Consider the following 24,926-nt stretch of genomic DNA (forward strand, 5'->3'; position numbering starts at 1 on the left):
AATCCCTGAAGGAGGATCCTAGACTCAGATACTATGGAAAAACAAAAAGCACTCATTCTGCAGAAACAACTAGCACATGAGTCTCAACCATTCTTTGAAATGGTAATCCAGAGAAAGGCATGCAGACCTTCGTATAGGGAACAGGTGGAACTCTCTAGAAGAATTCGGTAACCTAATATTTCATTAGTGGGTGCTGGGGGGGTCACCGGTTGTCAGTGATTTGAATTCCTACCTCATGAACAGTTAACCATATGATGATATAGGGCTGGCCAGCCCGGGCGGCTGGCTCTAGGATATTTTCCCATTTTTGTAGTTATTATCCCTAGGCTGTTCTCCAGGAGGAGGGTAAGGATCTTGTTCTGGATTTTATGGTCTGTTGCTAGAGCTGGTGTCTTATGAATTAGATCCTGGGACTTATGGTTGACTCCTGGAGATGGTGCCTTATGGCCTATCAGGCCTGGTCCCCCAAATGGAGACCAATAGGATCCTTAAATAGAGACAAATGGGGTTTATCTGGACCTGTCAATACAATTCTCCAGACAACCCTGGGACAAAAGCAGGAAATGGATGCCGATCACTATGGAGGACTATCGTTAGCCAGCACATCTTCCTCAGTGCGAAGGTGAGAAACTCTGTCGGTATTAGTGATGGTTTTCCAGATGAACAGAACTCATAGCAGGGATCTCGTTACGTATGTACAACATGGATGTATAGGAATGAATCTCAGAATGTCGTCCCACAAATAAAACAGAGACTTTGTACCAATGGAAGGTTGAAGAATACAGCAGTGCCTGTATGTCTCAGGTGGTCTTCAGCACACACCAAAATTCCAAAGACAGAACCTCTGATGCTAGAAAATGAAGTGATCTTTCTTGCCAGAGTATAGCAAGCACAAAATCAGAAGGACCTTCCATCTTCGATATCCTTTATATACGTAGGCTGCCACCAGAAGCTGTGGTCTAGATTAAAGATTTTTCCTATCCTCTCAAAAGCTCCATATTAAAGAAGGAATATCCCATGTTCAATATTGCAAATCATAAAAAGCCCTCACGGTGCCCACTTGTTTCAGTTTTAAATAATTAACTTTAGTAATTTGAACTGAAGTACATTTTACCTCATCTGAATGCTGTCTGTCTCAAGGCTGTGACATCTGCGTAAAAGACTTCATTTATTTATACATTATTTTTATTTTATGTCTCTGAGGGTTGTCCTGGCACTTATTTGAGTGCTGTACCTGCAGTGGCCAGACGAGAGCATTAGACCCCTTGTGATTGCAGTTACAGCAACTGGTTTAATGCCTGTGGTTTCTGAGACTGTAACATGTGTCATCATCTGTAACATCCAATGCTCATAATTAAGCCATCTCTTTATTTAACATAATTTCATTTAAAATTAATTTTTATATATTTGAAATATGATATATCACTGTCTGTACCCTTCATGTTTTTACATTTTTCCAATAATGGCAAACAATGTGGTAGATTTGGTAAAAACACGATAAATAAGTAAGTTAAAGTCGCCGGGCAGTGGTGGCACACACCTTAATCCCAGCACTTGGGAGGCAGAGGCAGGTGGATTTCTGAGTTCGAGGCCAGCCTGGTCTACAAAGTGAGTTCCAGGACAGCCAGGACTACACAGAGAAACCCTGTCTCAAAAAACCAAAAAAAGTAAGTTAAAGTCATTCTCTTAACCATAAGCAAAATATTTACTTATAAGCTTGATTCTACAATTGAACTGCTAGCTGCTCAGACTCTCCTTCATCTATGCCCTTTCATCTAGCTAGTCAACTTTTCTCTTGAGATCATCAAACACATGTGCACTGCACTGCTCTCTTTCCTCCATTCAGTTTCATGTGTGCATGTGTGTCCTGCTTTTTCTTTCCACTCTGCTTTCAGGATGCCATTCTAAGCAAAGAAGCAGAAATAGAGTCCTCCAAAGAGAGTACCCAGCAAGAGACTTCTCAGACGTCTAATGGCTATAAAAGAAGGATGTATCTCCCTCACTACACACTTGGGAGGGTGAAACAGGTCATTTCATGGTAGTCGAGCTGATCTGGCTCCAAGCCATGGCTGTAGTAGGCCAAAGTTTGTAACTTAACAGAAGAGCACCTCAATGCATCCAGCTGACTTTGCTTCAAGTCATTCATCAAAGACCACAAGACTCCTCTCAAGCAGTTTGCCTTAAAATAGGCAGGAACTTTCCATGCTTTAGCATTTTTGTCTATTGAGACTTTCAGAGGCACACCCAAACTCCATCATTTCAGACACATAGCTGCATCTGAAAAGGCAATGTCTTCCTATGCTTAGGTATTTTACTAATCAATTACGTTTTCTATGAACCATAATGAAATATACTTCAACAATTTATCCCCTTACTTCTCCCCTCTCCATCCTAAATTCTTCCCTGACAATTTCTTACTTGTTACATATGTGTGACTGTGAAGACTCAAATACATAAATAAAACTTGTTGACTGTGTTTTTATTGGTTGTTTGAATATGGTTCAAGGACTGCACATGTTGTATTGATTAGCCAAATAGGGAACTCATTGCCTGGGGCTAATTCTCCTACTTGAGAGTTCCACTCTTTAATAAGCAATAGGACTTCGGGAGCACAAAGCATCCAAAGATCAAGAGGAAACTACGATAGCCCTCCTCTGTGAAGTAGATACAGTCCCACATTGAATCCAAAAGCTGCAAGTGGATTATTTTATTTACCTAGTGAGCTTTTTGCTATTAATCGTGGCAAACCTCACTTACCTTTCATATAGACGTAGATGTCACCCAAATTCCCCAGAATGATTATCCTAGACTTTTCCCCTACTTCTCTCAAAGACTTCCAGGTACTGGAAAAAAAGTATTCAACATGTGAGCAATGGGCGACATTCCCATTTAAACCCCGCATCTCGCTTCGACTCCTGCCTCTTCTGTACCACACTCTTCCATGACCCTCATAAAGACTGTTATGTTTTCAACTGTCAATGCTAAAAAGGAACAATATTATTCCACAAAGAGTCAAAGCATATGGAAGATGGAACAGACCAAAGCAAGACCTAATCCACCAGGAAAACATGACCTCATGAAGTTCACTGCTCAGCTTCTTGAGATTATGATCAACTTGCCTAGACTACAGAGTACTTAGGTCTCCCTAGTTTTCCAGCTCTGTCATTTATGGGTATTTCCATAAATGAGAGCTTTTCTGTATGTCTTGTCATATAGAATCAGAAGTTAATGCTATAGAAATATACTTCTCAGCCCGGCTGTGGTGGTGCATGCCTTTAATCCCAGCGCTTGGGAGGCAGAGGCAAGTGGACTTCTGAGTTGGAGGCCAGACTGGTCTCCAGAGTAAATTCCAGGACAGCTAGTGCTATACAGAGAAACTCTGTCTCAAAACTACCCCCATATATATATATATATATATATATATATGTATGTATGTATGTATATATATATATACATATATATGTATATATGTATATATATGTGTGTGTATTATATATTATTAATTTATTATAATTATCAATATATTATGTATATTATAATATATATTATACCATCAATGTATATACACACACATATATATACACTATACACTATATGTGTATGTATGGTATAAGTGTGTGTGTGTGTGTGTGTGTGTGTGTATTCCGTCACTGTATACACACATATATACACTTCTATACTATTAGGAAACAAAACAAAGTTGTTTGAGTTACTCTTTCAATCAGTAAGCAATATTTTGTGGTGTGATAAATCAAATGTATATTTCAGTCTATGATTTCAGGGAGAATAAATCAACTATAACCAAAAAAAACCCCACAAGATTTTAACTTACATGAGTTGTTAGTTGTCAAAAAAAATCCTGACCTACAGCAGAGTTTATTCTCCCTTCTAATACAGAATGCCCTGTCAGAGTCAGATGCATTGTTCAACCTGAACCACATTTTCTTTTCACTCCTTTTGTTTTCTCAGTTAAATCATATTTAGTGGGATGTTTTCCCCTGCTCAGATCACTGCATATATGAACGGAACCATAATCTGTCTCACAATCCATCCCAGTCCCAGCAGATCAGATTCTGACAACTCAGCCAACTGCTCTTCCTGGTTGTGGAAGTGACTTTCCTGGACAGCGGCTGCCACACTCAGCATAGTATTGCTTGTTGTCTACCTCACAGCTCACTCCTGCTGCATCAATGGAGAATTCTAGAAACATCTCACAAGGTGCCTCCAACTGTTTTTACTAATTGTTAGCTCTCCCCAGAATCTGTCACTATCTAGTGTCACCCAGCTGGGCCTCAGGACAGCAGCAGCTTCCCTACTGGATGAGGAGAGACGACATGAGTCAGACAGCACAGGCCTACCCAGCTCTGCACTTCCACAATAGGGGCAGATAGGGACTGAGTTTGGAAACTTTGTAGGTAGGAAGAAATTCTTGCAGTCTCCCAGAGCATGTCTTCTTCTTCAACCAAGGAACAGGGGACATCATGTGTACATCCTATCCCATACCTACACTCCAGTTCAGCCATTACTTTGCTTCATAGCTGGGAAGTCCTGCAGCCAAATATAGGTCACACTCAAACAGTAATTGTTCTTCAAGCAAAATTAGCTCTTAGGTGAAAAACAATGAGTTGTCTATAGAAGGATTTGGAGACAGAACAGAGATGGTGGAAATGTCATAATTATACTGGCAAAATATTGTTTTAAAAGTTGAAGTGGACTTGATGATCATGTGCGCCAGGGAGCATGCCAAGTATTACTTAAGCCTATTCTCTCAGGGGTATCATCTTAAACCTTGGAAGAAAACTGTCTTATAGGCAGGAACACAAGCATTACCTAGACATTCTTTTTGGTAGGACTAGTGTAACTACAGTAATTTCATTTCTCAGTAAGTTCGATTTTTTATCCAATTCTTGAAAGACTGGTATTGGACACAAAAATGGGTGAGTATCCCAGCAATTGGGAGGCAGAGGCAGGCGGATTTCTGAGTTCAAGTCCAGCCTGGTTGGTCTACCGAGGGAGTTCCTGGACAGCCAAGGCTATACAGAGAAACCCTGTCTCAAAAAACCAAAAAAAAAAAAAAAAAAAAGGTTGAGTATGACACTTATCAATCATCTAAAAGTGATTACCTCACTGTTCATTGCTAATATTAAGTTCCATCAAAGCAGGGAATTTACCAACTTCTCTTGTCCGGTCCCTTTCTGTCGCCACTTTCCAAGCACCATGACTACAGGCCTGTGCCACCATGTCTAGCTGAGGTGGCTTCCACTTCATTTACTGAGTCAGTAGAGACCCAGCATGAGTAAGACAAGCAGTTCCACATATATATTCAGTAGTGACTTAGCACCCTGAGTCTGGGTTTCACCATCTAGAGAATAAGGACAGAGCTCTGCCCTAGTCCTTTGGTGACTTATAACAGACATTATGATGAAGCAAAACAATACTGCTCCTAATTTGAAAGACAGTGGAATTTAAGTCAGCAGGGCTGCATTTCATGGTAGACTTCTCTTACTAGAGTTAGGACCACAGTCTGTGTCCTAGCTACCCTAACCAGAGAGACTCAGCCTCTCATCCTCAATAAGCCAATGAAAAGAACTGATGTATCTAGCTGTGACACACCCACCTATAATGCTGGTAATATGGAGGCAAAGTGGACAGAATTCTCTGATATTCTAGAACAGATAAGTGTTGTATATTTTACATTTTATATTTTATTGTATATTTTAAATTTTATTTTATATTTTATTTTATTTAATATTTATTTTATATTTTATAGTTTATATTTATATTCATATTATATCATATATATAATTTATTATATTTTGTATTTTATATTTAATGTTATATTTTATATTATTTTATATTTTACTGTACTTTTATTTTTTATTTCTATTTTCTATTCTGGGAGAGAGGCTCTGTTTTTGTGTCAACACAAAAAGTATCTGGACCCCTTCCAAACTAATATGGACCAGATATGATAGTAGAAGCCCCCTGAAGATCTTGGCTACAGATGGAAAAGAAAAATTCAAGACCAAACAGGACAGGCAACATAAATTGCTGATCCTTCCACAGGGAAACAACCTCGAAACATGCGTAGATATAAAAGTATCTCTAGCCAAAACTTCAGCTAAAATCAGACAATTAATCTTGTTGGTTATGGAATCTTTAAGATTCATCACGACATCTCTCACATGGCATGAATAAGGATTTATTACGTTTGGTTATTGATCAGATTAACTCGTGAAAGGACAGTTGTCTTTCATCTGCTCAAACAAGGAACAAAAATTCATCTTTAATTGACCTGTGCACCTCGCACAATCTATGTAAATATCTTAATGATACTAAAATGTTGGTTGTAAGATTCATATATTACACAATGGGCAGCTCTGACAAGATTCATCTGCAGCAACTCTGAAGTGACCTGCTGTTCCAACTGTCTCCCAAACACCATCAGGAGTAGCTGCTGATTCCAGACAGACTTGGTTCATCCAGACAGAGCCAGTCAGAACTTCAGTCAAGCCCTGAGCCCTCTAAGCGAACAGAAACTGGATGACAGATGCAAAGGCTACTTTCTTAAGTCAAACCAATTTTTCTAATTTTCCTATCCCTCCTTACCTCTTTAAAAAATTTTGTCACTGGGTAGTTGTGGCGCATGCCTTTAATCCCAGCACTTGGGAGGCAGAGGCAGGGGGATGATGGTGATGGAATAATGATCAATAATCAATGCCAATCAATAATCAATAGATGGTAATCAATAATCACCAATACTAATTGATAACCAATAATGATCAATAATTGATGTCACACGCCTTTAATCCCAGCACTTGGGAGATAGAGGCAGGAGGATTTCTGAGTTTGAGGCCAGCATGGTCTACAGAATGAGTTCCAGGACATCCAGGGCTATACAGAGAAGCTCTGTCTCATAAAACCAAAAATAAAATTGTCACCCCTCTTCCAAATGATTATAATTTTGAACAGGGAGGAAATAGATAGGAGAGATTACTAAATTTATTCTTGAACAAAGCACTGTATAGTCATAATCTTATAATGACAGAAATCTTTGTTAATCAATGCCAAACTGAACTTATAATTTCTTACACTGGCACAGAATTTATACATTGATACAGATTTAAGGTTTCCATTAGCACAAATCTTTGTATATTGATACAATATTTGAAATTAATATTTTTACTTGTAGATAGGCATTGTACCTATGCAACCCATTTGATAATACAAAGCTTTGACCCAATTCTCTATAGCTGCTGTTTAGGATGACTAACTGTTAGGATGACTAAGTAATGCAAGTTAAGGGCCAGACAGTAAACTCATAGTTATATTAGATTATGATTTAATTATAGTATATAATATAAACATATATATATTTATATATTTATTTATATAGAATATATATCATTTATATATAAATATATAAATAAATTAAATATATTTATTTACATATAAAAATAAATAAATAAATATATATAAATATATAAATATATATTCTATATAAATAAATATATAATATATGTTTAATTATAATAAATTATTTTTAAAGTATTTTCAATATTATTCAAATACAAATAGCTAAGGGTAGTCAAGATTTAACAGTCCAGATATACTTTATATAGATACATAGTCTTCAAACACATCAGAAATTCACAGAATATGGCATTCATTATCATTTCATTATTATTAGTGTATATCATGCCTTATAGTTTACATAACTGCTGAAACTATGTTCAATGTATATCTGAAATAAAAGGCATTTTAATGGACAGAAGTGTGAAATGTTACCAGCGTTGTGAGAGCCTGAGAGCCGATCCCACCCCTCCCTCTCTGTCGCACTCAGCATGGGGGACCCTGCACATCACCTGGGAAGCACAATGGAGCCGCCCTAGTGGGGAAGGCGTGTGTGAGCCGCCCCCGAGGGCAGGAGAGCAGGGTAGCTGGCCTCGCCCCTTGCTGCGTGTGGCGCTGAGTGAGACAGCCAGTGAGGTGTTGTAGACGTCACCCTGGTGGTGTGGGTGCAGGAGAACTAAAAAGCTGACCGACTAAGTGCCGGGACCCAGATCCAGAAATCTGTGTTCGTTCACCCCGACATCGACACCGACCCCGACCGTGAACGACAGGAACGTGTGAGTGGGGCCAGGCTCTCACGTACACATGAGAATAATTTCCTAAAGAATGATTTTCTCAAGCTTTTTTTCAAAGTATTAAGGTTTTCTAAGACTCGGGGCAGTGAGACAAAAGCTGGTTGATGGACCCCCGTGAAAGGTGTGTCTGGTTTCAACACAAGGACACAGTTAGAAAGCATGTAGTCAATGCAACTTACAATAAATATGGTGGAAAAGACTAAACCGGTTTTAGCTTGACAATTATAAAAGCCTTAACCCATGCAATAACCCTTGTTTGAAATCCAGATTCTCTCCCAACTTTACCTCTTGCTATCATAACATCACAGAGATCTGCTGCTGACTTCCATATATGTCTCTGAAAACGCGCAGACCCCACCTTCCAAAGGAAGACTATTATTTCCAATATTGTATCAATTTCTAGACCAGTACATGATTGAGACTGAATAATTTGTCATCTTTAAGAAAAATACAAGAGACATGATAATTTATCTTTTTGGTTCTCTGTCCCACAAGTTCTAAAAACTTGAGGCCAGGCCGCTTGTGACATCTGTGATATAGCCAAGCAAAGGTGGGTCAGAAACATATGCTCAACACAGCCAGACAATCCCTCCTACAGTCTCTGCTCCACACTTTGTCTCTTTACTTGCTCCCATGAGTATTTTGTTACTTCTTTGGGGGGTGTCGTATATATGTTTGTTTATTTTTTACTTGGATATTATATTTATATTTCAGATTTTATCCCCTTAACCCATTCTCCCACCACCCAGGAACCTCCTATCCCATCTTCCTTCCTGCTTCTATGAGGATGTGCCCCCACCAACTCCCCCACTCCCACCTCCCCACCTTCGAATTCCACCCCACTTGGTGTTCAGCCTTCATGGGATCAAGGATCTCCTCTCTCACCTATGTCTGACAAGGCCATCCTCCCCTACATATACAGATGGGGCCATGGATCCCTCCCTGTGTGCTCCCAGGCTAGTGGTTTAGACCCTGGGGAGCTCTGGTTGGTTGGTATTGTTGCTCTCCTCATGGGGCCACAAAAACTGTCAGCTCCTTCAGTCTTCTCTCTAACTTCTCCATTGGAAACCCCTTGATCAGATCAGTGGTTAGCTGTGAGCATCTGCCTCTGAATGTGTCAGACTCTGGCAGACCCCTAAGGACACAGCCATATCAGGCTTTTGTCAGCATGTATTTCCTGACATCCACATCAGCCTTTACCTTTGGTGACTGCACATGGGATGGATACCCAGGTGGAATTGTCTCCAGACGAACCCTCCTTCAGTTTCTGTCCCACACTTTGTCTCCATATTTGCTCCCTTCAGTATTTTGTTACTCTTTCTAAGTAGGACTGAGGTATCCACACTTGGTCTTCCTTCTTCATGAGCTTCATGAGGGCTGTGAGTTGAATCTTGGCTATTTCAAGCTTTTGGGCCAATACCCACTTTATCACTGAGTAAATACCATGTGTGTCCTTTTGTGATTGGGTTACCTCACTCAGGATAATATTTTCTAGTTCCATCCATTTACCTAAGGATTTTTCAAATTCATTATTTTTAATAGCTGAGTAATACTCCATTGTGTAAATGTACCACATTTATTGTATCCATTCCTCTGTTGAAGGACATCTGGGTTCTTTCCAGCTTCTGGCTATTATAAATAAAGCTGCTATGAACATAGTGAAGCACATGTCCTTATTATATGTTGGAGCATCTTCTGGGTATATGCCCAGGGATGGTATAACTGGGTCCTCAGGTAGCGCTATGTCCAATTATCTGAGGAAATGCCAGACTGACTTCCAGAGTGGTTGTACCAGCTTGCAATGCCAGCAACAATGAATGAGTGTCCCTCTTTCTCCACATCCTCACCAGCATCTATGATATCCTGAGTTTTTGATCTTAGGCATTCTGACTGGTGTGAGGTGGAATCTCAGGGTTGTTTTGATTTGCATTTCTCTGATGACTAAGGATGCTGAACATTTCTTTAGATGCTTCTTGGCCATTTGAGTTTCCTCAGTTGAGAATTCTTTGTTTAGCTCTGTACCCCATTTTTAATAGGGTTATTTGGTTGTCTGGAGTATAATTTCTTGATTTCTTTGTATATATTGGATATTAGCCCTTTATCAGATGTATGATTGGTAATGATCTATTCCCAATCCATTGGTTGTCATTTTGTCCTATTGATAGTGTCCTTTACCTTATAGAAGCTTTGCAATTTTATGAGGTCCCATTTGACAATGGGACAATGACAATTTGTTGATCTTAGAGCATAAGCCATTGGTGTTCTGTTCAGAAACTTTTCCCCTGTGCCTAGGTATTCAAGGGTCTTCCTCACCATCTCTTCTATTAGTTTCAGTGTATCTGGTATTTTTTGGGGGGTTGTTTATCAACTTGGACTTGAGCTTTGTATAAGCAGATAACGATGGATCAATTTGCATTCTTCTACATGTTGACCTCCAGTTGAAACAACACCATTTGTTGAAAATGGGGTCTTTTCCCCATAGGAATGTTTTAGCTCCCTTGTCTAAGATCAAGGGACCATAGGTGTATGGGTTCATTTCTGTGTCTTCAATTCTATTCCCTTGATCTTTCTGCGTGTCTCTCTGTACCAATACAATGCAATTTTAATCACTGTTGCTCTGTATGACAAGAACATTAAGTCTCTAAAGATAGAAATTGAAGAAACCCTCAAAACATAAAAAGATCCCCTGTGCTCACAAATAAGCAGGATTAACATGTGGCCATCTTACCAAAAGCAATCTACAGAATTGATGCAATCCCCAACAAATTCCAACACAATTATTCACAGAGATAGACAGAGCAATTCCCAAATTTATTTGGAAAAACAAAAATTTCAGGATAATGAAAACTATTCTCAACAATAAGAGAACTTCTGAGAGAATCACCATTCCTGACATCAAAGTGTACTACAGAGCAGTTGTGATAAAAAACCACATGGTACTGGTCCAGAGACAGGCAAGTAAATCAATGGAATAGAATGGAAAACCCAGAATTAAACCCACAAACATGATTACCTCATCTTTGACATAGAATTCAAAACCATCCAGTGCGTAAAAAATGTATACTAAACAAATCATACTGGGTCAAGTGGCAATCAGCATGGAGTTGAATACAAATAGATCCATTCTTATCTCTTTGTACAAAATTCAAGTCTAAAAGGTTAAGGCCCTGCACAAAAAAGCCAAATACACTGAATCTAATAGAAGAGAAAGTGGAAAAGAGCCTCAAATATTGGCACAGGCAAAAAATTACTGAACAGAACACCAATGGTCAAGGCTCTAAGATAACAATTCACAAATGGGATCTCAGAACATTGTAAAGGAAAGGACAATGTCATCAAGGCAACATGGCAACCTACAGATTTGATTGTTACCAATCCTACAACTAATAGAAGGGGAATAGCCAATATATACAAACAACTCAAGAAGTTAGTCTCCAGAGAACCAAATCATCCTATTAAAAATGGGGTCGAGAGCTAAACAAAAAGTTCTCAACTGAGGAATCTCCAATGGTTGAGAAGCACCTAAAGAAATGTTCATCACCCTTAGTCATCAGGGAAATGCAAATCAAAAAGACCCTGAGATTTCTTCTCACCATAGATGGCTAAGATCAAACACTCAAGTGCGAGTAGATACTGATGAAGATGTGGAAAAAGAGGAACATTCTTCCATTGCTGGTGAAATTGTACGCTGGTAAAGCACTTTGGAAATCAGTCTGGTGGTTCCTCAGAAAATTGGGCATAGTGCTACCTGAGGACCCAGCTATACCACTCCTGGGCATATCCTCAAAAGATGCTTCAACATACATCACAGCACATGCTTCACTGTGTTCATAGTAGCCATATTTATAATAGCCAGAAGCTGGAAAGAACAGATTTCCTTCAATAGAGAAATGGATACAGAACATGTGGTACATTTACACAATGGAGTACTACTCAGCTATTAAAAACAATGGATTCATGAAATTCTTAAGCAAATGGATGGAACTAGAAAATATCATGCTGAGTGAGGTCCTAGTCACAAAACAGCACACACAGTATGTACTCACTGATAAGTAGATATTAAGAAAAAAGCTCAGAATACCCATGAAACAACTCAGAGAACACATGAAGCTCAAGAAGAAGAAAGGCCAAAGTGTAGGTTCTTCAGTACTACTTAGAAGGAGAAACAAAATACTCGCTGAAGTTAGAGGGTAGGGGGGAATTTGGAGGAAGAGAAGGAGGGGAGAGGGAAAGCGGGCAGGATCAGGTGTGGGAGGAGACAGGGGAGATGAGCAGAGTGTCAAGGAATTGAAGAGAGGTGTGTAGCAATGGGTGATGGAAAACTTGGGGTAGCCAACAGAAAGTCCTAGGTGCCAGGAAAGAAAGAGGTTTCTAGGACCCAATGGGGATGACATTAGCTGAAATAACCAAAAAAGGGGGAGAAAAAAAACTATGGAGACCGAGGATAGGCTCTGCACCCGATTAAGGCATGGGGTCCCACACTCATCTCAATAATATTAACTCATAATTGTTCCTGTCTAAGGTAAATCCAGAGAATTCCCCACCTGTGGATCCATTCCATATGCAGCCAGTAAACCCAGACACTATAGCTGGTGACAAGAAGTGCTTGCTGACAGGGGCCTTATCTATCTGTCTTTTGAGAGGCTCTGCCAGACCCTTCCCAATACATATGCAAATGCTTGCAGCCAAGTATTGAACTGAGCACAATGGTGTGTAGAGTCAGCCTCCATCCATATTTCCAGTTCTTTTGACATAGCATTACCACTCAGTATACAAAAAGTATAGACTATCACAACAAGACACTCAATTTATACAATCTATAGGTCTGTCTGCAAATGTACTAAAAATATATAAACTCACAAATTCATAATTCAACCAAAGTATGAAACAAATTCTCATTCATAGTAACTAAGATAGCACAATAAACTCCATAGCAATATTTACTATAAGCCAGTAACACACTAACCATTACAGAAATTGTGATAAAGACTCCACTTAACACAGTGTGGATATTATGGGCAAAAATATAAGGAAGTTCAAAAAAACACATCAATTCAATGTTCCATCTGTGTCACTAATTGTAATCTAACCAAGTTACATAAATGACCATAAGAGACATACATCTGTGTTGTTGCAATGTAATCCAAGACAGGACTGTATCAAAACAAATACCAACTAGACAAGAATGAAAACTATAAGTATATACTAACATTAGCAATAAAATTCTCTCTCATAAATGACATCTAATTTCTTTGATTCCTTTGAATAAAATGTATGAAATTGTTCTCAAATTTTTTAATGAAGTGTTAACAAATATCAACCAAAGAAATGTTTTATCAAATGACACTGACTACCAGGGACTGATTATCAAGCAAGATATCAGCATTATAACTCAGTGAATGTCTTTGCAGGTACTGATAATGGACAGGATGGGTGATGAATCTCTATAACTCAAGTCATCATTGGATTCAGCATGATGACATATTCTAGAGACGACAGGAATTACATGATTTTGAGGAGATTTTGTGAACATGACTAGCATACAATAGTATATGAACAACAGAGAGCATGGTCACCTCCTGCCTCAATGTTGCATGTGAGAGTGCCCTTCCCTGCACTAGACAATGGAAGATATAATGTCCCATGATCAAACTCAATGTCTAAATGTTAAGGAACACTTATGACCTTCTCAACTTTTGTCTTACTATGGAAGTTCTGATGAGATCCATTGTGTTCATACATATGGCTGTTGACACATGGTCTGGTCCCAGCTGTCCAGGAGAAGATACTTTCTGAAAATATTTATGCCATGGATATGAATGAAATCATGGCACCTGAGGACGGAGAACATGATCTTCACAACATGTTTTCAACAATGTTTTGATCAAAAGTTTTCAGGTCTCAGATGTAGAGCTTGAAGCAAGAATTTTCCCACTGAATCCAGGGAGCATTACATAAGATGAGTGGAAAATTATTGTTGAATATAATTAAGTAGATCTCCAAACAGCAGTAGCCTTAAAAACAGACACATAGTTGTAAATGTGTGTGTGTGTGTGTGTGTGTGTGTGTGTGTGTGTGTGTGTGTTGTGTTTGTCTGCATAAGAAACAGATTAAGCAATTGCTCTGGCTTAGATCCTAGCAAACATGAAGAAGCTGCGTGGTTTCACTATGTCCTTTTTGCTCCTGAAGTTTTCTCTCATCTTGTGCTGTTTGACTGAACTCAGTTGCTTTTGGAGGATAAAGAATATTGAAGATAATGATGGACATTTGAGAAGTGACTGTGGTTTTATGCTTTCAGCATTGGAAGAAGCTTTTGAAGACATTGATTATAATGAACTTATTCCTTTTAGGTAAGTCACTAACTATGTTTCTTGCTTCAGTGTCATGAATTAGAAATATTTAGGTGTATACACAAACTGTTGGGTTCTGTCCTGTTCTCCCCCCTGTTACTTTAGGAACTACTAAAAATTATTACATCAATGACTATTTTAATACTTTGAAATGTGTCACAGTTTAGTTTATGTTTACTATGCTGGGCTCCAATTCACAATGCTGGACAATGAGAGAGACTGGATTCTGTTGAGTGTTTGTGCACATCTTATCTTAAAAGTTGTCTCTTCATCTACCTTGCATTCACAATTCTCACCTTTGGAAAGAGCTCAATATGAAAAGACTCCAACACTGCCTATATTCTATTGTCTGCCATTGATTCTTGTATGAGCAGGCATCTAAATGCCTTCATGAAAAGGTTATCAAATTTTGGTCTCCAAAAGTTAGGCATACATTCAGACACTGAAATATTTGTGTATGTGCTGGTCTACTATACCTGATTACATGAATATATATATATATATATATATATATTTACCTTGATTTTTAAAATAGTCTTTAAATGCATCCCTCCTGCCATTCTGGAGTTGACACTTAATGTGGATAAAGACTTCCAGGCTTCATATTCTGTTACCAGAATAATCTTTTGGTCCAATTATGCAAATACTCAGTCACATATTAGGCTTATTATCACTATCAGGTAGATGGTCAATATATCTATTAATTATCAAATAAATATAACATTAGAGGAGATCTAGGAGAATAAATGCATTTCTTGTAGATAAGAACCTGTTCTTAATGTGGCTACATAGTTCTGAGATCCCAAGTGTGAGATGTTATCATTTGTGCCTGCCGATCATGTAGGAAAGAGTGTTGAAATCATTCACATTTTACATAATCTGTATGACTGGGACTACTTTTTTTGTGACTGAGTTTTCCTGTAGTTTTCTGTCTTTGAATTTCCAACCAATCTCTTATTCAATTTTCATGTCTTTAGGATTTAAAGAATATGTTTCTCAATTGTTAGCCACAGAACACTGTGTACACTTTGACAGTGATGGTGGCTTCACATTATTATACTTCTCTGTTAGGTCAGTAGGAATTTTATTTCTGATGTATTCTGTTTTATCCTACACCTCAGTAGAAAAATAGTGAAAATCCTCATTGGTGACATTTTTATAAGCCATAATTAGGTTTAAAATTATAAATATATGAACTGGGCCAATGCACTTTTCAGGTTTCAAAAGAAAAACTTAGCTTCAAACAGTCCTATTGAAATTGCAAATTTCATCAAAAGAGGATGTTTTTCATTTTTACTTCTGACAAGAGGTAATTGCTAATAGTAGTAGATAATCTGCCATCTGTCCTGGGCCAGGTGAGCACATTTCATAGAGAAAGAAGATTTCTGTGTTCAGATATCACTTAAAGGTTCTCAAAGAATTAAGAAGACTGAGGTGTTAAGAGAAATCTGATATCTTTTTTTATGAAATTGACTAATAACAACACACTGAAAGGTAACATTAAATTGATGTATAAAAGATCAAAAAGGTTAATATTCTAGTTATGTGGATAATTGTATCATATTGTATATTTTGAAATAGATAAGTTGATTTATATAAAATATATCTTAAAATAATTATTGTTTGTTGAATATTAACATTTGAATATATTAACATCATGTTCTACAAAAATCATGAGAATATTATTGATAATTTTTTTCACTGTGCATAAAGCTAGCATTTTTAATGTTTACTACAAAGAGAGTTTGCTATTTTGAAATCTGTAAAATATTCTTACTGATGAAATAATTTCTTTCCTACAAACACTGATAATCATTTTAAGTATACTGATTGTTAGACAATGTACACAGATGTATAATGTGCTTTGAATACTCCCACACGATATCATATAAGGGCTTTTGAATATAATTTTTAATGATTCCTTTTTAATATTTTATTCTCCTTTACTAAATTCCCCCCAAAATATTTTGTATGTCTTGAAACAATTTAGTACTCAATGTTAGATATAGGATTCATGGTTATGGATATTATTAAATATTCATTAATATTTTTAGGTTATTAAAAATATGAATATAAAAGTTGAACAAATTTGCAATATATTACCTGATTCTCAAAATATTCAATAAAAATATGATGTATAAATTGCATTTAAATATTAAAAATTTTGAGGAGAATGTGTTATACCATTTATGTGTAGTTTCAGCCATGCTTATTTATTTATTTATTTATTTATTTATTTATCTGTGGCATTACAACTCCAAATATACTTTAGAGTAGTCTTGCTCAAGAGGACAAGAATCTAGTTCAAAGATGACAGAGATATAAATAATCTATATCAGTTCTCACAAATACAAAATTTAGCATATTATAGTACCATACATCTATGAATTCTTAAATTGTATGGAGTTCTAAAGACTTCTAATTTATAAAACTTATTCAAGAAATTTAGACAGAAATATAGCATGTCTCATATTACAAACTTTTGCAATTTATATTTCATGTTTCAGACATCTCCCTTAATCATTTTTATGCCTTGTTCTAGAATACAAAAAAGAAAATCTGAGTTTCTTCTGGTAATGATTTTTGCTGCTGAAGAGATCAACAAGAATCCTTATCTTTTACCCAACATGTCTTTGATATTTGACATCATTGTTGGCCTATGTGGAGATACATTGGGACTTCTGGATTTAGTATATTCACAACAAAACCATAGTTTGGATTTTATTAATTATATCTGTGGATTAGATCCAACGTGTGCTGCAGACATTATAGGACCATCATGGAAATCATCCTTAAGACTAGCACTTTATTCTAGGACCCCAACGGTAAGAAGGCATAACACTGGAACAGTTAACATCTTTTAAATTTCATTTGCATGTGCCTACAACAAAGCTTGGAGAGCATGAATTTATGTGTGTGCTGCTACACACATACACACACATATTGTGTGTGTATATATATGTGTATATACATAGTATATATATTATATATTGTATATATACATATATGTGATAAAGAGTTAAAAATCATATCTAAGCAAACAGAGAAAACTGTTTTATAGGACATTCAGACTTATCAGAAATAGTCTAGAATCTAATAGAAATAGATATATATATAGTAAAATCTTAATATTCTTAACAGGAGTTCTGAAGGTGAGTAACATTACCTGTATGTAAGTCCAAGTGTCCTAATAATTATATTCCTCATGTGGATGTTTCATCTTCTCTTCCGCATCCTTTAGGTTTTCTTTGGACCATTTAATCCGAACCTAAGTGACCATGACCAGTTGCCCTTTGTCCATCAGGTAGCCACGAAGGACACCCATTTGTGTTATGGCATGGTCTCCTTGATGCTTCATTTTAGATGGACTTGGATTGGACTGGTCATCTCAGACAATGACCAAGGTATTCAGTTTCTCTCAGACATGAGAGAAGAAATGCAAAGGAAAGGGTTCTGTTTGGTTTTGGGAATGTGATCCCAGAAAACACGCACTTATACATGACAAGGGCTAAGGTATATGATGAACAAATTACAACATCAACAGCAAGGGTTGTTGTCATTTATGGTGACATGAACTCTACTTTAGAAATCAGCCTTAGACGATGAGGATATTTAGGTGCTCAGAGAATCTGGATCACAACCTCACAATGGGATGTCATTACAAATAAAAAAGATTTCACCCTTGATTTCTTCCATGGGACTGTCACTTTTACACACCACAAAGGTGAGACTGCTAAACTTAGGAATTTTATGCAAACAATTGACACTGAGAAATACCCCGTAAGCATTTCTGACTCTGTCCTGGGGTGGAATTATTTTAATTGTTCAATCTCTAAGAACAGCAATAAAATGATTCCTTTTACATTCATCAACACATTGGAATGGACAACACTGCACAAATATGACATGGTCCTGAGTGATGAAGGTTATAATTTGTATAACGCGATTTATGCTGTGGCCTACACCTACCATGAACTCATTCTTCAACAAGTAGAGTCTCAGAAAATGGCAGAACCCAAGGGAGTATTCATGGACTGTCTGCAGGTAAAGTTTCTTACATTTCATTATGTTTAGATAAATCAATGTGATCTTTTAAATGGACTCTGAGAAACAATTGTACATTTGTTAGAGATTATTCTCTCAATAGAAAGTTTTATACACTGCAAAACTCCTCATTGAATCTTTAAATGGATAAATATCATACACAGGGATAAGATTTAAATGGAAACAATACATTTTTTGAATATCAGGAAGTTTTGTGAAAACGTGTCTCAACATTTCACCAAATGAATTCAAAATTAAAAATAGGAGCCAAGAGTTTTATCTAAAAGCCTTAAGTGATGAGTAGGTTAGAATATTTTTCTAAAGAATAATTTCTCAAGAATAGGTACATGAGCTGAGCAGTGGTGGCACACACCTTTAATCCCAGCACTCGATTGGCAGAGGCAGGCGGATTTCTGAGTTAGAGTGCCAGCCTGGTCTACAGAGTGAATTCCAGGACAACCAGGTCTACACAGAGAAATCCTGTCTCAAATAAATAAATAAATAAATAAATAAATAAATAAATAAATAAATAAATAACAGGTACATGAGCTGGGATTAATAGTTATTCATTTAACTTAACAATTATTTATATAACCATAAATGACTAAGACTGCACAATTTATTAAGTTTGTGGGGTTTTTTGTACATGCATAAGGTATATATATATATGAAAGACCCAGAATCATCCTTAATTTTCACAACTTGCAGACATTCAGACTTCGCCTTCATTTGCACATACATGGCTTCCATTTTTTTACAAAGTATTTTTGACAAACATGTGCACACTACATACACACAGAAACACACACACAAACACACCATGTTACTTGATATTTGGTAATTTTTCTAGCACATTTTATCATCGAACAATTGTATTCAGTATATTAATTTTAATTATCAATAAGGTATATTTTATTTTACTACACAAGATTATTTTAATACAGCTGTCTTTTCTGAAAGTCTTTAAAAAATTAGAGGAAATTCTGAATTTGGCATTCCCTTTATTGATATGCATATGTAATTATCTAATGATGCATCTCATTTAGATGGCTTCCTTGTTGAAAACCAGGGTATTTACTAACCCTGTTGGAGAACTGGTGAACATGAACCATAGAGAAAATCAGTGTGAAGAATATGACATTTTCTTCACTTGGAATTTTCCACAAGGCTTTGGATTAAAAGTGAAATTAGGAAGCTATTTTCCTTGTTTCCCACAGAGTCAACAACTTCACATATCTGAAGACCTGGAGTGGGCCACAGGAGGAACATCAGTGGGTATACCACAGCTTTTTTTTCAGAATATCTAAATTTTAAAGTATGAGGCACTGAAGTAATAGCTCTGTGGTTAAGACCAGTTGCTACTTTTACAAAGGACCATCCTCAGTTCCAATCACCAAAATTTGATAACTCTCAACTTCATGTAAATCTGTTCATAGGGATCAAAGGCCTCTGGATTCCATGTTCAGTTGCACCCACTAGCCTATTCAACGACATGACACAGGCATATATTTATTAAACATATAGTATTATATATGTACATATATATAATTAAAAATTTGTAACTATATGTAAATTACAGAATTTTTTGATTCTGTGTGAACATACTTATAGTTTAATTAAGAACAGCACATATTTATTAACAAAAATCTTTCTCCAGATTCAAGGTTTTTTTAAATTTATATCTTTTTATTAGTTATTTTATTTATTTACGTTTTAAATATCATCAGCATTCCTGGTTTCCCCTATTCTGTGGAGGAATCCCTTATCGGGCATCAGTAGGAGAGGAGGCCCTTGTTCCTTTGGAGGCTTGGTGCCCCAGCATAGGGAAAAGACAAGGTGATGAGGCAGAAGTGGGTGGGTGGGTAGGGGAGCTCCCTTATAGAAGTAGGGGGTTGGTTGGATAGAGGGTTCAACGTTTTCTTTTAAACTTAGGAAATCTTCATTAATTTTATGAGTGTCTTATATAACATATTTTGTTCATACTCATCAAACAACTTGTTCTTGATTTACCATACAACTCAGTGTTCTTATTTTTTATTTATAAATAATTATAGAGAAACTGATGCCAAATAAACATTCCTTTTTGATTAATCAGTTTTGGAAGGAAAAATTTTAAATTGCTACAAACTGAATGTTGCATAAATAATATTACATGTTATATAAATGTACTGTGACTTTCAGTGCATTTCGGGGTAATACAAATAAAAATGTCCCTGAAATATTTAAGTAATGCTGGTTATCAGGGGAATATTTATAGCCATATCTTTTAATGTCCCACATAGCAATCTATGGGTCATTATACATATGATGTACACATGAACTACACACACACACACACACACACACCACTATATATATATATATACACCACTATATATATATATATATATATATATATATATATATATATATATATATATATAGTGGTGTGTGTGTGTGTGTTGCTTCAGGTTCCCTCCTCCATGTGTAGTGTACCATGTACTGCTGGATTCAGGAAAATTCATCAGAAAGAAACAGCAGACTGCTGCTTTGACTGTGTCCAGTGCCCAGAAAATGAGGTTTCCAATGAAACAGGTACATGCTTTCATGCAGAAAAAAATGCTGAATTCAAAACATTCTCATTCCAGACTAGAAATATGATATGGCCTAGATGGAAACTGAAGACCTAAACTCCCGTGTTTAGAACTTAATCAGTTAAATCATATCAACTTCTTTTGGACTTAGGAAATAATCTGAAGTATATTCTACAAACAGCACATTTCTTTCACAACTGATTTTAAATTAAGACCAGATGCTCAGGGTAACAGTTATTGTTTATTTTTATTTTTTTCCCATGAAACACATGGGAAGAAAGAGAGATGGCGGGATTCGAACTCGGGAAGAAAGGCACAGCTGCCCTCTGGAGGCAGCCACCTAAGCCGCTGTGCCACCGCTGGCTTGCTAACAGTTATTGTTTAATGAAATATATTTTAAGAGCTTAGATGGCTTAAAGGTTTAAGCATGTCTTGTCAAAGAATTAAAACAAGAGTGAAGATTTCAAGAATGCAGCAAGAGAGGGGATAGCACTTATCATCAATCCCAGCCTAACTAAGGAAAGAGGGATGAATGTAAATATCCATAATCTTCATGCCTTATAGCTTTAAATGTGTAGTTGGGAAGAAAGAGATCTTACCATAATGACAGGGACATGCATTTGTCAGTGAGGCATACAGTTTCTAGAATGAAAATATTACTTATTGCAAACAGTATTTGCATGAGGAATTGTGTGCTCTGGTGCCTATGGGTAGGTATAGACAAAGGGAACAACTCTCAAAGCAAAGTACATAATGTGTTTCATGAACTGGCATGTATGTATGCACCTATGTATGCACCCTACTCTTGTTTGTGAGTTGTGAATTTACGGTTTGAGGAATGACATAATCTGAGACGATGCATATTATTCATCATCATATTTTTCCTTGTTTTGTTTCATAATGTTTTTTATGTTCCATTTCCTATGATGGTGTTTTGTTCCATCACCAAGCATATGTTAATAGAGAGCAATCATAAGTCAGTGGTCCCTATGGCAATAAGGAATGAAATAGATGCTCAAAACTAAACTATGTTTTGATATATCCTATTAATAATACAAATACATAATTATTGCCTACATAATTATGATATCTTATAATGGTTTATTGTTCACTAGCAGATATGGAACAGTGTGTGAGGTGTCCAGATGATAAGTATGCCAACTTAGAGCAAACTCACTGCCTCCAAAGAGCTGTGTCCTTTCTGGCTTATGAAGATTCAGTGGGGATGGCTCTAGCCTGCATGGCCCTGTGCTTCTCGGCCATCACAATTCTAGTACTCGTCATTTTTGTGAAGCACAAGGATACTCCTGTTGTGAAGGCCAATAACCGCATTCTCAGCTACATCCTGCTCATCTCCCTCATCTTCTGTTTTCTTTGTTCATTGCTCTTCATTGGACATCCCAACCAGGCCACCTGCATTCTGCAGCAAATCACATTTGAAGTGTTTTTCACAGTGGCTATTTCTACTGTGTTGGCCAAAACAATAACTGTGGTCCTGGCTTTCAAGCTCACTACCCCTGGAAGAAGGATGAAAGAGATTATAACAGCAGCACCTAAGTTGGTCATCCCCATGTGTACCCTAATCCAACTTTTTCTCTGTGGAAAGTGGTTGGTAACATCTCCTCCCTTTATTGACAGAGATATACAATCTGAACATGGGAAGACTGTTATTATTTGCAACAAAGGCTCTGTCATTGCTTTCCACTTTGTCCTGGGATACTTGGGTTTCTTGGCTCTGGGGAGCTTCACTGTGGCTTTCTTGGCTAGGAACCTTCCTGACAGATTCAATGAAGCCAAGTTCCTAACTTTCAGCATGCTGGTGTTCTGCAGTGTCTGGATCACCTTCCTCCCTGTGTACCACAGCACCAGGGGAAAGGTCATGTTAGTTGTGGAGGTCTTCTCCATCTTGGCTTCAAGTGCTGGGTTGCTAGGGTGTATTTTCATCCAAAAGTGTTATGTTATTTTATTGAGACAAGATTTAAATTCTTTTCAGAAGTACAAAGATAAGTTTCATCATTGAAACTTCATTAGTTTTAAAATGTTAGATGGAACTCAACATATCTTCCTGCTTTGTCTTGACAAAAGTACTACTAAGTCATACAAAAATTTTAAATAATATACTATCACAGCAGGATAGCACTGCCTAATGAAATACCCATGACTAAGGCTTGGTAGAAAATGGCTTCATTCATGAGTACACAAACCTCAATTTTGAGTATAGGTAATCTCAACTGAAGCATAGCTTCCGTCATTTTGATGTGTACGTGTATAAGCAATGCTCTTAATTAATGATTAATATTAGGTGACCCAATTGTTTGTGAACAGTGCCACCTCCAGGCATGTTGTCCTGGGAATTATAAGAAAAAAGATTTGAGACAACATGGAAATGACAGCAGTAATGAGCACAGTTGCATGGACTCTAATTGGGCTCCTGCATTCATGTTCTCATCTTGGTGTCATTCAATTAACTGTGACAATGGTACACAGGGAAATCAATACTTTTTTCATATGTTCCTTTTGACTATGGTGTTATATTACAGCAACAGAAACTAAGACATTAGCAAAATGGTAAATTGTCTCATTAATGATTTGGAATATAATAGATTATAGATTACTGATGCAATAAAAAGAACCAATTTGAAAAGAGAAACAAGATTGAGTGTTAGTAGTGTGTAGAGCATAATGGCAGCATTGCATATTATTGATTACCATCACAGAGGACCAGGCTTTAGGGGTAACTTTACACTGTATCATGACTATGTTAAAAATATCAGGTAACATATTAAGAAGAGTACAGTACATGAAAAGGAATATGGGGTTCAGATTGTGTCTGCAGTATAAGGCTCTTTTAGTTTCATGAAAACATACCATTTAAACATGAAATGAATGTGTTTCATTCAGTAAGAAATATCAGTAGTGAAAATAATATCATACACAATACCTTTATCACAATAAGATCAGTGAGTTCTGTGAATATATAATTCACACTAGATGAAGGGTCTCATTATAAATTTTTCAGAATAAGAGTTACTAAATCTTTATTTCCATGTTTTATTGGATATTATATTTATTTACATTTCAAATTTTATCACATTTTTCGGTTTCCCCTCCGAAAATTTCCTATCTAATCTTTTATTCTTCTGCTTCTATGAGAGTGCTTCCTCGCCTGCCCACCCACTCCCTCTGCCTCCCTGCCCTCGAATTCCCCTACACTGAAGCATCAAGCCTTCAGAGGACCAAGGGCCTCTCTTCCCATTGATGTCTAACAAGGCCATCCTCTGCTACATATACAGCTGGAGTCATGGGATACTACATGTGTACTCTTTTGGTTGCTGGTTTAATTCCTGGCAGCTCTGGGTGGTCTGGTTGATTGATATTATTGTTCTTCCTATGGGATGCAAACCCTTTCAACTCCTTCAGTCTTTTCTCTAACTCTTCCATTGGAGACCCCATGCCCAGTCCAATGGTTGGGTGTGAGCATCTGCCTCTGTATTTGCCAGGCTCTGAAAGAGCCTCTCAAGAGAGAGACATATTAGGCTCCTGTCACAAGCACCTTTTGGCATCCCCAATAGTGTCTGGGGTTTGTGTCTCTATATGGGATTGAGCCCTAGGCGAGGCAGCCTCTGAAAGTGTTTCCATCAGTCTCTGATCCATACTTTGGCTCTATATTTCCTCCCATGTATATTTTTTCCACCTCCTAAGAAGGGCTGAAGCTTCCTCACTTTGGTCTTCCTGCTTCTTGAGCTTCATGTGGACTGTGAATTGTATCTTGAGTATTCCATACTTTTAGGCTAATATCCACTTATAAGTGA

General features: G+C 37.0%; 1 pseudogene; it reads left to right on the forward strand.

Annotated features, from left to right (window-relative positions):
- The first annotated feature begins 443 nt into the window (after window positions 1-443).
- LOC143437293 (vomeronasal type-2 receptor 116-like) lies at window positions 444-23,134 on the forward strand (annotated as a pseudogene).
- The last annotated feature ends 1,792 nt before the right edge of the window (window positions 23,135-24,926 follow it).

The sequence above is a fragment of the Arvicanthis niloticus genome, chromosome Y, assembly GCF_011762505.2.
Source record: "Arvicanthis niloticus isolate mArvNil1 chromosome Y, mArvNil1.pat.X, whole genome shotgun sequence".
Taxonomy (NCBI): Eukaryota; Metazoa; Chordata; class Mammalia; order Rodentia; family Muridae; genus Arvicanthis; species Arvicanthis niloticus.